At 42.9% G+C, this 13,844-nt stretch overlaps 1 protein-coding gene across 3 annotated transcripts in view; it reads right to left on the reverse strand.

The window, feature by feature from the left end:
• LOC124554764 (cullin-5) overlaps positions 1-13,844 on the reverse strand; it is a 243,311-nt gene that overhangs the window by 50,464 nt on the left and 179,003 nt on the right. The window lies entirely within an intron of this gene.

The following is a 13,844-nucleotide window of genomic DNA, read 5'->3' on the forward strand; positions in this document are numbered from 1 at the left end:
ATCCCTCTTCAGAAATGACACAGCTATCATTATAGGGTCAAGTTTCCTGGATGTTTACCATGTACAAAACATGCTTTTGGTGAAACTCCGCCACATATGAATTATGTAAGGCAACAAGCACATTTCTGTCATCTCCAGATCACTCTCCTTATACTTAAGTTCAAAATAACTGAAAAGTTGTCTTTAATGCTTCCTGCAAAATGTATTTGAAATTCTGTTATGTTAATACAGCACCATTAAGTCAAAGCAAAGCAGACTATCGAAAGTTACACACCCACATCAGAGAGAAAAGAGAGAGAGAGAGAGAGAGAGAGAGAGAGAGAGAGAGAGAGAGAGAGAAATTAACACACACAGTTTTGAAAAGTCAATATTTGCTACCTGTATATTTTCAATAGCAATAGCAATAATAATGATAATAATAATAATGAATGCAGGGAAAGTATTTCATGTATATTTATATTTGCTGATGAACTACACTTTCAAATATTGACATTTATTCCTGTAATTCAACTTAACTGTAATAGACACATATGAACTGCATAAAGCGATATTTGAAAATTTGTGCCGGACCGGGACTCGGACCCGGATTTCCCAATGATCATGAGATGTGCTAGTGTGGGCAATGAATTAATAATCTATGAGAAGAAATGGATAGGTGTATGACATACTAAAGCTTGGATTGATCTGGAGAGTACCACCAGATGGTGTAAGTAGTAAGGTGACCACTCGCGATAAAAGGGAAATCTGGCCTTGTGTCCCAGTTCAGTATAAACTTTCACATGTCACTTTAGGTAGGTCACTATACCTATTATAGTTAAATTTGATTTCACGAATAAATTTCAATATTTCATATACTTCTTCATTTGTTTCTCCCAAATTATATCTACTATCTTAACGATACTGTTGGAAACATCCTGGGACTACACTTCACACGTTTCACACTGTCATATGGTTTTCTCAAGCATTTTCCAATTTCCAACTGATGATCACTTTTAGTTCAGGGAATTTACACACATCTTCATAATTTACCCTTAGTCATCAAAAAGTGCTACGTAACTGTGAAGAATACTTTAGTATTTGACAGTGATTTGGACTTCCAGCCCTAGTATCAATATGAAGGACAGGTCAGAGATGCTCAGGCTTCATACTCTGGCCACAGCTGGCTCCCACGAGGGGTGCTGCTGCAGGTGGAGACATATCACTTGGCCCCTTCCACTATTTCGAGCATGCTGGTAAATACCATGCCCTGACTTCTCAGTCATTCTCATCAGTTCCTTGAAGCCTATCATACACACTATCAATTAGTAGAATGCTTGGCCTTACATTTATTACGTTGTGATTCAGACTGCTCCCTGGACTGTTCGTGCACATTTATGATGACTTTGCTATGCCCTGGATTTCGTTTCTGGCTAGCAGTTTACTTTGTGAACTCCACTGTCACCAACCTCAGGAACCGTCTGTTTGTTCCACCAGTCTCTGCATTATCACCAGTGATCATTAACTGTGATCTACCCGTGTGTGTGTGTGTGTGTGTGTGTGTGTGTGTGTTTTTCCTCAGCATAAAGGTGCCACTGTGGGCAAAAATATGGATCTTTTTGGGGAATCCCAGGAACAGGTGTGTAAGTTACTAGCTGAAAATGTAGAATTGTAAGAACAGGTGCACAAACTTTTGGCTAAAAAATGTAGAGCTAGAAGACCAGTATAATAACCAACTCCGAAGACAGGCAACTGCACTGAGAGCAGACTTTAATGTTCAAGCTACTCTCTATGAAGCTAGACGAGTTGAAGCTGGTGCAGCAGTGTCACCATCTGTTATTGTAAGCAGTTTCCCAGCAGTTAACTTTATTTCTTCATTCTCAGGAAACGTAGTGTGTCTTGATACATTTTTGCAAAATATCTGCAACTTTGGTCATATTTTCTCATGGCCAGATAGTTTTCTTCTATTTTTGGCAAGGCTAAAATTGTGTTGGGACACATGCACCTATGTCAAGTCAGCTGATGCACTGAGGAGTGTAGATAGATTCGAGATTCTAGCAAAAATGTTAGCAGACTGCTCTTTTGGTAAGTGGAATGTCAGTTACTACCATGACAAACTTTCCATACTTCCGGAAATATCAGGGGAAGATTCTGAACAATTTGCAAACTGTAAAACCTATAGCCTTGGCTGGGATACAACCTGTAATGATGTGCTTCTAGAAGAAGCAGAGGTGCATGTGATCGACGTTTTTTTTATCTGTAATATTAACCCACAGATGGGTGTAGAGGTCAAAGTCATTTCCCCCAGCATCACCCTGCGAGGCAGTCCGTTTTGCACTGTTGCATGAAGAAGCAACACGCTTTGTTGCTGTACATATACAGAACAATGAGCCACACCGTGTGTTCACTAGTAAGACGGTCTGTGTATGATGTAGGTGAGCCGGCCATACAGCTGTTAAGTGCTTTGTCTGTTACTGCCCTTACTGCTGGGAGTTCATGTATCTAGGAGTGCACTGCCTGCAGTCCTGAAATAGACAAATCCTTGGCCACAACAGCCCTACCCCTAACAGAGACCAAGGGTATTTTGATCATGTAAATACCGAAGGTAAGCAAGCCATCAACCCTGCCACCCTGTAAGAACAGTAATCCCAGTAAACTATTGAGGTGGGAAGGAGGTGACAAGTGCGACTGTGAAAAGAAAGATGCAAGGTAAGCCAACATGAATTTTGGCGGACACGAGCACTTACATAAATTAAGTTTTTCTTTCTCCCACAGACAAGCAGTTGCTAAAATCACACTGCTGTCATTCCTGAAATTTGGCGATTTGCTACTGCGGGGACCGAAACCCACCTTCTGCCTGATCTATTCAGATGACATTACAGTGTTCTCTTGAACAAGCGAACAGCACAATGAGCACTCAAGAAATGTGTTAGTGAGGCTGTAGAATGTTCACTGAAGTTTGAAGCTGGAAAAATGTTCATTTGCCGAGTCACAAGTTCACTATTTGAGACACATCATCAGCCAGGGTAAAGCCAGAACAGTGGTTTCCAGAAGTCATAGAAAATTTTCCCGCTCTTTCGAATGTAAAAGAACTACAGAGTTTCCTGAGGCTGGTGAATTACTATTGTCGCTTTGTAAAAGACCATGCTACTGTGACTAAACCTTTAACAAGGATGTTAAATTAAGGAATAACTTCTGAATTGTCCACCGAGTGTGAAACTGCATTGAAAGAAGATAAAGTATTGACAAATTCACCTTTGCCGGTACACCCTAACTTTATAAAGCCATTTATACCATCCTGCAACATCTCTGATTTTGCTGTAGGTTGTATTCTGAACAAAGAGCTCAATGGTGAAGAAAACTGACTGTTATACTTCTTGCCACTCAATAAGGCTGAAATTAACTCCTATGGATTTTATAAAACCCCTCTTGCAAACTGGTTAGTAAAACTGAAGGCACTTCAGCCTCATATTATTGCTCAATGCCATGAAAGTATACAAGCTTGCCACAATGGTAAACAGGCTACACACCCCCTTACTGCTACCTGCTGTTGGTGAAAAGGCAGACTTTGAGATATAGATAAGTATTGGCACAGGTGCCTGATGTGTACATAGTGGTCACAACAGAAGTGGCTGCAAATTTTGTTGTAGGCTGTACCAGAAACATCTAGGCTTCTTGAAACTGTAGCTTTGGATATATCTTGTCGATTTTGATCACTTTTCCCCGTATCTAGCACTAGTACTGCTTGCAAATATTACAGGAGAAACCAATAGGTATTACCTTTTGGCAGTCCTTATACTTTACTGGCGGATCAGGTAACAAAATTTATGTCATTATTTGCACACATGTGCATAGTTCAAATGTTATCTTATTATGTGAATAAAACACAGTCCCACTGGGACTATTATATCCAATACTTCTATGAGTTCGCCTTTTGAGATAGCAAAGCTGCCACTGGGTGCAGACTCCATGAAAGTGAGAAGCTTGACACACCGACTTAAAATGATCTTTAATCGAGTTCAGCAAAATAATGTTAAAGCCACAACCAGACAAGTACAGAGGGGAAATAAAGCAGCAGTAATATCCCTATATCAGCCGGGTGACTGAGTACTACTGTGGGATCCTGCGACTGAGAAGAGAAGGGCAAAGAAATTCACTTCTGGAGAATACCACTTGCCAATCATGAAATGCCACCTAGTGTCAGCATGCACTTCTGTGTTTTGTATGCTGATATGCCCTCAATTCCTGCCTAATCCTAAGAAGAGCACTAGTCAGATGTCCAGGGTACGAATTATTAGGTTTGTGCATGTCTCCCTGGAAACCGAGACTTCCTTATTAAGCACATTATCTCACTTTGATCATGATGCTGTCCCTACCACTGTGTATTACTGACTGCAGACTGAACAACCATCCACAAAACACAGCCTATTAGTTGCACACTTTCCACATTTGTAACTGTTGTCCTAGACAATACAACATTACCGTGCCTCATTTCGCACAAAAACCTTTACCCATTACATCCCACAGGCGCACATAACTATCTGGTATGTGGTTACTCGCAGGGAGTGACAATGTCATGCATGTAGTACAGCTGCTACCTAGTCGTCAAAACTGATGGACACTTGTGTGCAATAAACAAGACAGCCACCATTAAGGAAGAGGATTCGGAAATCATAATCCTCAAATGAGCAGGGCCATCATGACTCACATCTTTGGCAGTACAAGAGTAGGTGGGAATTGAAAAACTGGTCCCACATTGAAATAAGTGCTTCGATAGCGGTGGTAACTACATTGAAAAACAGAGTAAGGTACTGTAACTTTGTAAATAAAGTTTTGTGTTGATATGTTTTTATTTGGTTAAATCAGAATGTTCCTTGCTTTTTGGATGACTCTTTATTATGTTTGGAGTTGAAGGGGACTCCATAATTAATTATCATTTTAAAAAGATCTGAAATCATCATTATACGCCCGAAATGTCTGGAGTAAAAGCTTGTTATATCATCACTCAGCAATGATTACAGAACTTATTTGATCTCTATTTCATGTTGCAAATAGTGCATGCCACTATCCTGTTACTTAAATGAATACAACTGCATTAAGAGTCATCGTTAAGGACAATTTTTGTAACACAAAATTAAGAAGCTTGTGGCTCTGAGGGAGCAACATACCTTACAGAATGTGACAGTAAATCGTACATAAATCAAATGTGGCAGGAAAGTATACAACAATGGAAACTATTCAACAATCATCCTACATCAAAAACATTATTCTAGCTTTAACTGTCAATCACATGCAGCAACTATTATTGCAATGAAGTGTTTTATTTTATGTCTGCCAAGCTACAATTACTATTCTACACAGTTACTATCTAAATGAAAATGTCTGTAAGACTGAGTAAAATTTTGCTCCCAAAAATCTGTTCAGTTTCATAATGAGGCAATAACTCCGAAATCAAAACATTCCAACTATAATTTTAGTGGTCAAAACTTTTCAGATTGAGCTGCTGCATAAGCTGCCATATGTTTACATGTATAGAAGGTCAGACAGTTGTAGAGGTGCATAATTATAGAAACAATGTGACACTACAGATTCTGAGCTGTTCACTGCTATTTCTGAATAACAAAGGCTGTTAAACACTTAAACATCCCATGAAGGAATTTCCTCAGATTTTGACAATGTACAAAGAGCCATAAAGTTAACACACAGTAAACCATTTATGTCCCATCAGAGCGTTTCCATATGATTTAGAACTGAAACTCTAATCTTTGGCAGTTCTAGTCAACTTGGTGGACAAATATGATACTGCTCTATTGGCTGAGTTTGCTTTGAGGTGAAGAATACAGAAATCAAATTTCATCTTGAATAACTAAGTTATACGTCTACATCCCTACTCTGCCACCGTGTACTGTACTGTGAATGGCAGTTCATTTAGCAGCATCTGTAATCCCCCATACAAATTCAAATTTTCCTAACTACTGACACAGTACAGCCCGTATATACACTGGGTGTATCATAATTAATGGCATAAACACATATAGTTGAGAGTATATGATACTGGAAGCACAAAGGTCTAGTTAACATGGGTTCTAAAATGCATACCTGAAGAGCTAAGGGCACTACTACATCTTCAAGACACTGAACAAATCTCTTCTACTGCAAGCTATATTTTGCTTTCCATATTTTGAGAGGAATATGAACCAAAACAAGAAAAAAAAATCTAGTAAGTGTGGCCTCTAAAATCATACCTGTGAGCTATGTACTCTTGTTTCACAGTAGTTAGATATACTTAAAAAAGCATAGGACTTGTGGAAGAAGAGATTTGTTTGACAGTATCGAAGATGAAGTGCCCGTAGCTCTTCAGGCATGAATTTTAAAGTCCATGCTTACTACACTTTTTTTGCTTCTGATACCATGATCATCAATTTAATAAGTCATGGTTGCAAAATACAAACACGAATTCTTTACAAACAAATGGACAAACTGGTAGAAGCCAACCTTGGGAAGATCAGTTTTCGATCTGTAGAAGTTTTGGAACACGCAAGGCAATACTGACCCTACGACTTATCTTAGAAGATAGATTAAGGAAAGGCAAACCTACATGTATAGTATTTGTAGACTTATAGAAAGCTTTTGACAAGGTTGACTGGAATACTCTCTTTCAAATTCTGAAGGTGGCAGGGGTAAAATAAACAGAGTGAAAATATATTTACAATTTGTACAGAATCCCGACTGCAGTTGTAAGAGTCGAGGGGGCATGAAAGGGAAGCAGTGGTTGAGAGGGGAGTAAGACAGGCTTGCAGCCTATTTCCATTGTTATTTAATCTGTATATTTGTTTTGTTTTAGGGTGCAAAAACAACTGGGGTCATACGCTCCCAAGTCAAAACTACAGAACCTGAACACAGAGTAGTAAGAAAACGACTATACGTCAATCCCAACTGACATAACAGAAGACAGCTAAAAAACAGGCATGTGGAAAAAGAGCAGCTAAAGAAAAAGAGAGACACCATATAGAAACAGAGGTCCAAAACTAAGAATTAAATGGCCTTCGCCATATTGCTTTGGCGGATAAAAAGTAAAACGCGATCAACAAGCCACGTGTCATTTGCTAAAATGGCCAATAACTCAGATGGCAAACCCAAACGGAAACATAAAAGGTCAAAAAATGGACATTCCATCAGGAAGTGGCGAACAGTTAAAACTTGGGCGCAATGTGTACAAAGTGGAGGGATAGCACCACTTAGCAAATGACGATGGCTATAAAGGCAGTGTTCAATATGCAGACGAGATAAAATAAACTCCTCTCAGCGGGAGGGCCAAGAGGAGGTCGTCCAAGCTGCTGGGAGAGGCTTAATATGATGAAGCTTATTCCCGTGAAGGGTGGACCATTGGCAATGCCATAGGGACACCATCTCCTGACAGACGCCAACACAGAGATCATCAGAGAGAATATACGTACTCACAAGCTGAGTTACTAGAACCGCAGCTCTGGCAAAAGCGTCAGCAGCCTCGTTTCCTGGCAGACCGGCATGACCAGGAACCCACAGAAACATCACACTGGCTCCACCAAGTGTGAGCAGTTGACAGTTTTCCTGGACCCGCTGCACTAAGGGATGGGCAGGGTACAGCACACATGGACTGTAAGGGGCACCGAGTGAGTCTGCGCAGAGGGCTCAGTTGAAAAGGCTGTGTCGCCGGATGTACTCCGTGGCTTAATACAAGGCGAAGAGCTCGGCCGTAAATACTAAGGAGTGTGTCGGAAGCCGATATTTAAAGACATGGGTACCAATGATGACAGCACACCTGACACCACCAGTCAGAGAGCCATCAGTGTATACAAAGGTACTATCACTAAATTCCATGCAAAGGTCTTGAAACTGAAGGTGACGGACCCAAGCTGGAGTAGTGTCCTTAGGAAGCAAATGAAGGCCAAGGTTAACATGGACCCCTTCACGAAGCCAACGTGGTGAAGGGTTCACACCCACCGGGAAAGGTGCAGGTAGTGCGAAGTTAAGCCGCTGTATCAGGTGCTGAAAGTGGACTCCAGGAAGTAACAGAGAAGAAGGGCAAGCAACATACTGATGATCAAAGGAATCATCAAAGAAGGAGGCCACGGATACCTGCTGAGGAGAAAGTCATGGCGATAGGACAGTGGTAGTTCAGCAGCTTCAGCATACAGACTCTCAACTGGACTGGTGTAAAAGACGCCTGTGGCCAAACGGATAGAACATTGGTGGATAGTGTTGAGACGGCGTAAGAAGGATGGGCGTGCAGATGCATAAACAAAGCACCCACAGTTGAGTTTCAAATGGACAAGGGACCGGTACAAACGGAGGAGGGTGGTTCAATTGGCATTCCAGTAAGTACCACTGAGGACACGTAGGACATTGAGGAACTGCTTACAGTGGGCTACCAGGTAAGAGACATGGGAGGACCAAGAGTGTTTCCTATCGAGCATGAGCCCCAGGCATTTCATAGTTTCAATGAACGGAAGGGCAACAGGCCCAAGATGTAAAGATGGTGGGAGAAATCACTTGTGTCACCAGAAATTCATACAGATGGTTTTGTCAGTGGAAAAGCAAAAGCCTCTGTCAATGCTCCAGGAGTAAAGATGATCAGGACACTGCTGAAGACACCGCTCAGTGAGACAGGTCCATGGAGAACTGTAATGGATGGCAAAATTGTCGACAAAAAGGGAGCCAGAGATGCCAATTGGGAGACAGGCTATGATAGGATTAATGGCGACAGCAAGGTGGACGACACTGAGGACATCGTTTTCCTGGATAACGGTGTCCAACTAGGCAGAACCCAGACGCACCTTGAAAACTCTATCTTTTAAAAATGCCTGAAGGAAACAGGGCAGGTGGCCATGGAAGCTCCATGTGTAAAGAGTATGGAGGATACCAGTTCTCCAGCAGGTGTCATAGGCCTTCTAAAAAACGAAAAACACCTCCACAGTCTGGGATTTCCACAGACAACCATTCATGACATGGGTGGACAAATTAACGAGATGGTCAACTGCAAAACACCACGCTCTAAATCCACACTGTGTATTCGTCAGTAAATTGTGAGGCTCTAGCCACCATACCAGCTGGGCACGAATCATGCATTCCATCATCTTGCCAATGAAGCTGGTAAGAGAAATGGGGCGGTAGCTAGAAGGAAGGTTTTTGTCCTTACCGTGCCTAAGTACAGGTATGACGGTGGCTTCACGCCAGCATCCGGGAACTGTACCCTCTGCTCAGATGCGGTTGTATGTGTGAAGCAGAAAGTGCTTGCCCGCAAGAGAAAGGTGCTGCAACATCTGAATATGGATGGTGTCTGGCCCTGGGGCAGAGGATTGGAATGATCTGAGAGCATGATCTAGCTCCCTCATAGTAAAGGTGGTATTGTAGCACTCACAATACAGAGAGTAGAAGGGTATCACCCGAGCCTCCTCCACTTGTTTCCGATGGAGGGAGGCAGTGTGATAGAGGGAAGACCTCGAAACTACCGCAAAATGGTAGCTAAGATGTTGGAGAGAGCAATAGTGTCGACGATAACATTGTCTGCTACTGTGAGACCTGAAATGGGGGAATCGATCTTGGCCCCCGAGAGCCATCGGAGGTTGGTACACATGACAGAGGAATGGGTGGAACCGTTAAAAGAACTAGTGAATGAAAGCCAGCTAGCTCATTTGCTATCCCGAATAATGCGACAACACTTTGCATGCATGTGTTTATAATGAATGCAGTTTGCCACCGTAGGATGACAGTCAAAAATGCGGAGAGCACGTCTCCATGCATGAATCGCATCGCGGCATGCCTCAGTCTACCAAGGGATGGGGACATGATGTGGTAAAGAGGAAGTGCAAGGAACGGAATTTTCTGCAGTAGCAAGGATAATGTTTGTGAGCTATTCCATCTGGTCAGCCCAATAAGCTGAAGGAAATAGCTGCCCAATTAGCTGAAGGAAGTCTGCCCTGGTGACACTGAATGGCAGAGGGACAAATTGTACAGAGAGAAAAAGTCAGGTGGGGAAGGAAAAGGCGAACTGCAACAGCTTGAAGATGGGTAATCAGGGAGATGGTAGATTGGTTGACAATGAATGTCATCCCTTATGAGCAGCATGACGCCCCCATGAGATGGAATGGTGACCTCAGGGGGAAGGTCAAAACGAATCACGAAATAATGCGAAAGCCCAAAGCATTCATGAGGGCCCAATTTCGTTTTCTGAATGCAGACTACAAGGGGATGCTGCAATGCTAAAAGCAGCTGTAAACCCTCTTTGTGGGACCAAAGGACGCGAAGGTTCTATTGGAGGAGAGTCATGATAAGGAAGAGATGTAGGGGTGTCAACTCAGCGGGCACTACAGTGCACAGGAGGAGGATCCTGGTCCATGGGCATCCACAAAAGCATCGGCATGCTTGTGCAGTCAGTCTGTGGAGTCCAATACTGAAAAACGGTTGCTGGTGCGCACCGGCGATACGGGGGCCGGCCGTTGTAGGGTACCACATGGCCACACCTTCGAAGAGGGTCTTCGAGTTGGTGAAGCAGAAGACTGTTTGCCTTTGGTGGACTACTTCGGGCCCTTCCAGTTAGAGGAAGATTCAGGTGGGGTTTGGCTGAAAGGATGGAGGAAGTGTTCACAGGAGGACTCCTGTCCTTTCCTGCCTAACGGTTGGGTAGTTGGTAGCTGCGCTCCTTGAGGCAAATGTTTAACGGCTTGTTGTACACTTGGACAGTGGGATGGTGATGCTACTGTGACAATGGGCGATTTCACAACCTCGGAGCTGAATTTTAGGTTGCATATCTGCGTGGCCATGTCCTTCATGGAGTGAGGGGGTAACAAGAACTTATCTATAGATACCAGATGGCAGAACGCAGGTTTTGCGGCTAGCCAGTAACGTGCAAGCCACTGCGTAAGGCACCTTTTCCTTTACCCAGATCTGTTGAACAGCCCACTCATCAAGATACACGGGACAATCCAGAGAGGAGGCGGCATGGTCGCCATTGCAGTTGATACAACGGGGAGAAGATGGCAGACAATCGCCCTCTTGCACATCCGTATCACAGGTGACACATCTGGCTGGGTGTCGACAAGACTTTCTGGTGTGGTTGAAACTATGACACTGGTAGCGACGCATCAGGTTCAGAATGTACGTCCGGACTGTGATAATTTTATAGCCTGTTTCGATCTTGGATGGCAGCACTACTCTATTACAGGTGAGAAAAAGAGTTCGGGTGGGCAGTAAGGAGGAATCTACCTTTTTCATTACACGATGGACAGCGATGACACCTTGATCAGAGAGGTAAGATTGGATTTCGGAATCAGTTAGACCGTCGAGCAGCCTGGTGTAAATTACACCACGGGAAGAATTCAAAGTTCTATGGGCCTCGGCATGAACAAGATAACTGTGGAGAAGCGAGACAGCAGGCAGTAGTTGTGCTTGGGCATCAGAAGTGGTCTCCAAAAACAAAGTGCCATTCCATAAACGAGAACAGAATTTCACAGGGCCAGCAATTGCATCATCACCTTTCTGAATAATAAACAGATTTAGCGTGGCAAAGGACTGACCGTCTTCAGTACGTGAGACCACGAGTAACCGTGATGGAGCGGCAAGGGTCTTTGAGTATTTAGCCTCATTATGTTTGCATTTTGTAGATGCTGAGTGGGAAGATGATTGACTCATTGCAAGGAAATCCCCCACGACTGCCAGCATCTCCGATGGCGCGCTCTTTTCAAATGAGGGCCCCCTTCACTAGGGGGCGCACCCGCCTTAGTTGATTGTTCACACGTCAGGTCACACCTCCTGAACACCTGACAGAGGGACCAATCGGCAGTTTGGGAAGGTTGCAGCTCAGGCAATCACCCCTCCCTGGGCCTGGCCTGTACCTGGGGTACGTGTGAACCCTATCTGTCGACCCGGGGCTGGGAATTACCTGTTACCCAGCCACCTGTTCCGCAGCAGACACATGGGCCGGCCTTCAGGTGCGCGCAGGGAGGAAGAAGCAAAAAGAAGATCCTTAAACGACGAAGCGGAGGAGCGAGAGGAGAAGGGAAACGAAGAAAGGGAAAAGGGAGCGAAAAACAATGGTGAGGCTGTTCTTAAGTCAGCGACAGAATGCAGAACATTCCCAATAATACTCCAGACATGCTCTCTCCAAGGGAGGGGAAAAATATTAGCAAGAGGATAGATATGCGACACGCAAGGGAAAAAATGCTGCAAAGGCTGGGGGCCCGTGGTAGTTAAGCACAAACCCTCCAAAGAGTGGCGAGCCCCCTGGGGGGAATCTGTATATTGAGCAAGCAGCAAAGGAAACAAAAGAAAAATTTGGAGTAGGAATTAAAATCCATAGAGCTGAAACAAAAAGGTTTGCTGACGACATTGTAATTCTGTCAGAGACACCAAACGACCTTGAAGAGCAGTTGAATGGAATGGACGGTGTCTTTGAAGAGGATATAAGATGAACATCAACAAAAACAAAACGGGGATAATGAAATGTAATCGAATTAAATCAGGTGACACAAAGAGAATTTGATTAGGAAATGAGACACTTAAAGTAGTAGATGAGTTTTGCTATATGGCGAGCAAAATAACTGACGACAGTCGAAGTAGAGGATATAAAATGTAGTATGGCTATGTAAAGGAAAGCGATTCTGAAGAGAAATTTGTTAACACTGAGGATAAATTTAGGTGTCAGGAAGTTTTTCTGAAAGTATTTGTATGGAGTGTGGCAGTGTATGGAAGTGACACATGGGCAATAAATAGTTTAGACAAGAAGGGAATAGGTGCTTTTGAAATGTTGTGGTACAGAAGAATGCTGAAGGTTAGATGGATAGATCGAGTAACTAATGAGGAGGTACTAAATAGAATTGGGGAGAAGAGGAATCTGTGAAAAAACCTGACTAAAAGAAGGGATTCGTTGGTAGGACACATTCTGAGGCATCGAGGAATCATCAACTTAGTATTGGAGGGAAACATGAAGGGTAAAAATCGTAGAGGGAGACTACGAGTTGAATACACTAAGCAAATTCCGAAGGATATAAGTTGCAGTAGTTACTCTGAGGTGAAGCTTGCACAGGATACAGTAGCATGGAGAGCTGCATCAAACCAGTCTCTGGACTGAAGACCACAACAACATCATGTACTTTCAACTGTATTCATTTATGCCATTAATTATGATATACCCTGTATATCTATATGAAATCAGGGTAACATAGACTGGGATGAGCTGAGACTATCTTCAATGCAAATAAAAATTAGTCTTTCTCATACATTTACATTATCTGAGATGAGTGTTTCACTTATTAAATCTTTTCACATTTAAAGCTTTCATACTTCACTGTGTTCTGTGTAATATTATATACAAGGAAGAGTCAAATGAATACTTCTTGCCACTAAATATTTCAACATTGCAGTTCATGAGTCAGTTGCAAAGGCACCCATCTCTCAGACACTTTGCTAAATTGGAGCACACTGTGTAGAATGTGGTGCACTGAACTATGAATAATGTTTACTGTTGCTGCAACATCATCCAGTGTCACCAATTTCCCCATCATCAAGATTGGTTTCAATGGTGGCTGCGATTGCTGGACACTAACACAAAACATCTCTAATCCTGAACAAATGTCTCGAACTTATGACTTAACTATATACACACTGCAGTGACGATGACACATCATTATTCTGTTATGAATTTCAACAAAGTTCCTACCTTCAGTATGCAGAAATCAAGTAACAGAATGTTGTTTGTCCATGCTGCAAGTTGCTAGTGCAGCAGTTACCTTTTACAATACTCCAGTGTTGGTGTTTGTGCATCTGGACAATGCAGCTACCTAATGAATGTATAGTACACTGCTGAGAGCAGGCTACTGTCACCTTTCGTG

Source organism: Schistocerca americana, chromosome X (assembly GCF_021461395.2).
Source record: "Schistocerca americana isolate TAMUIC-IGC-003095 chromosome X, iqSchAmer2.1, whole genome shotgun sequence".
NCBI classification, from domain to species: domain Eukaryota; kingdom Metazoa; phylum Arthropoda; class Insecta; order Orthoptera; family Acrididae; genus Schistocerca; species Schistocerca americana.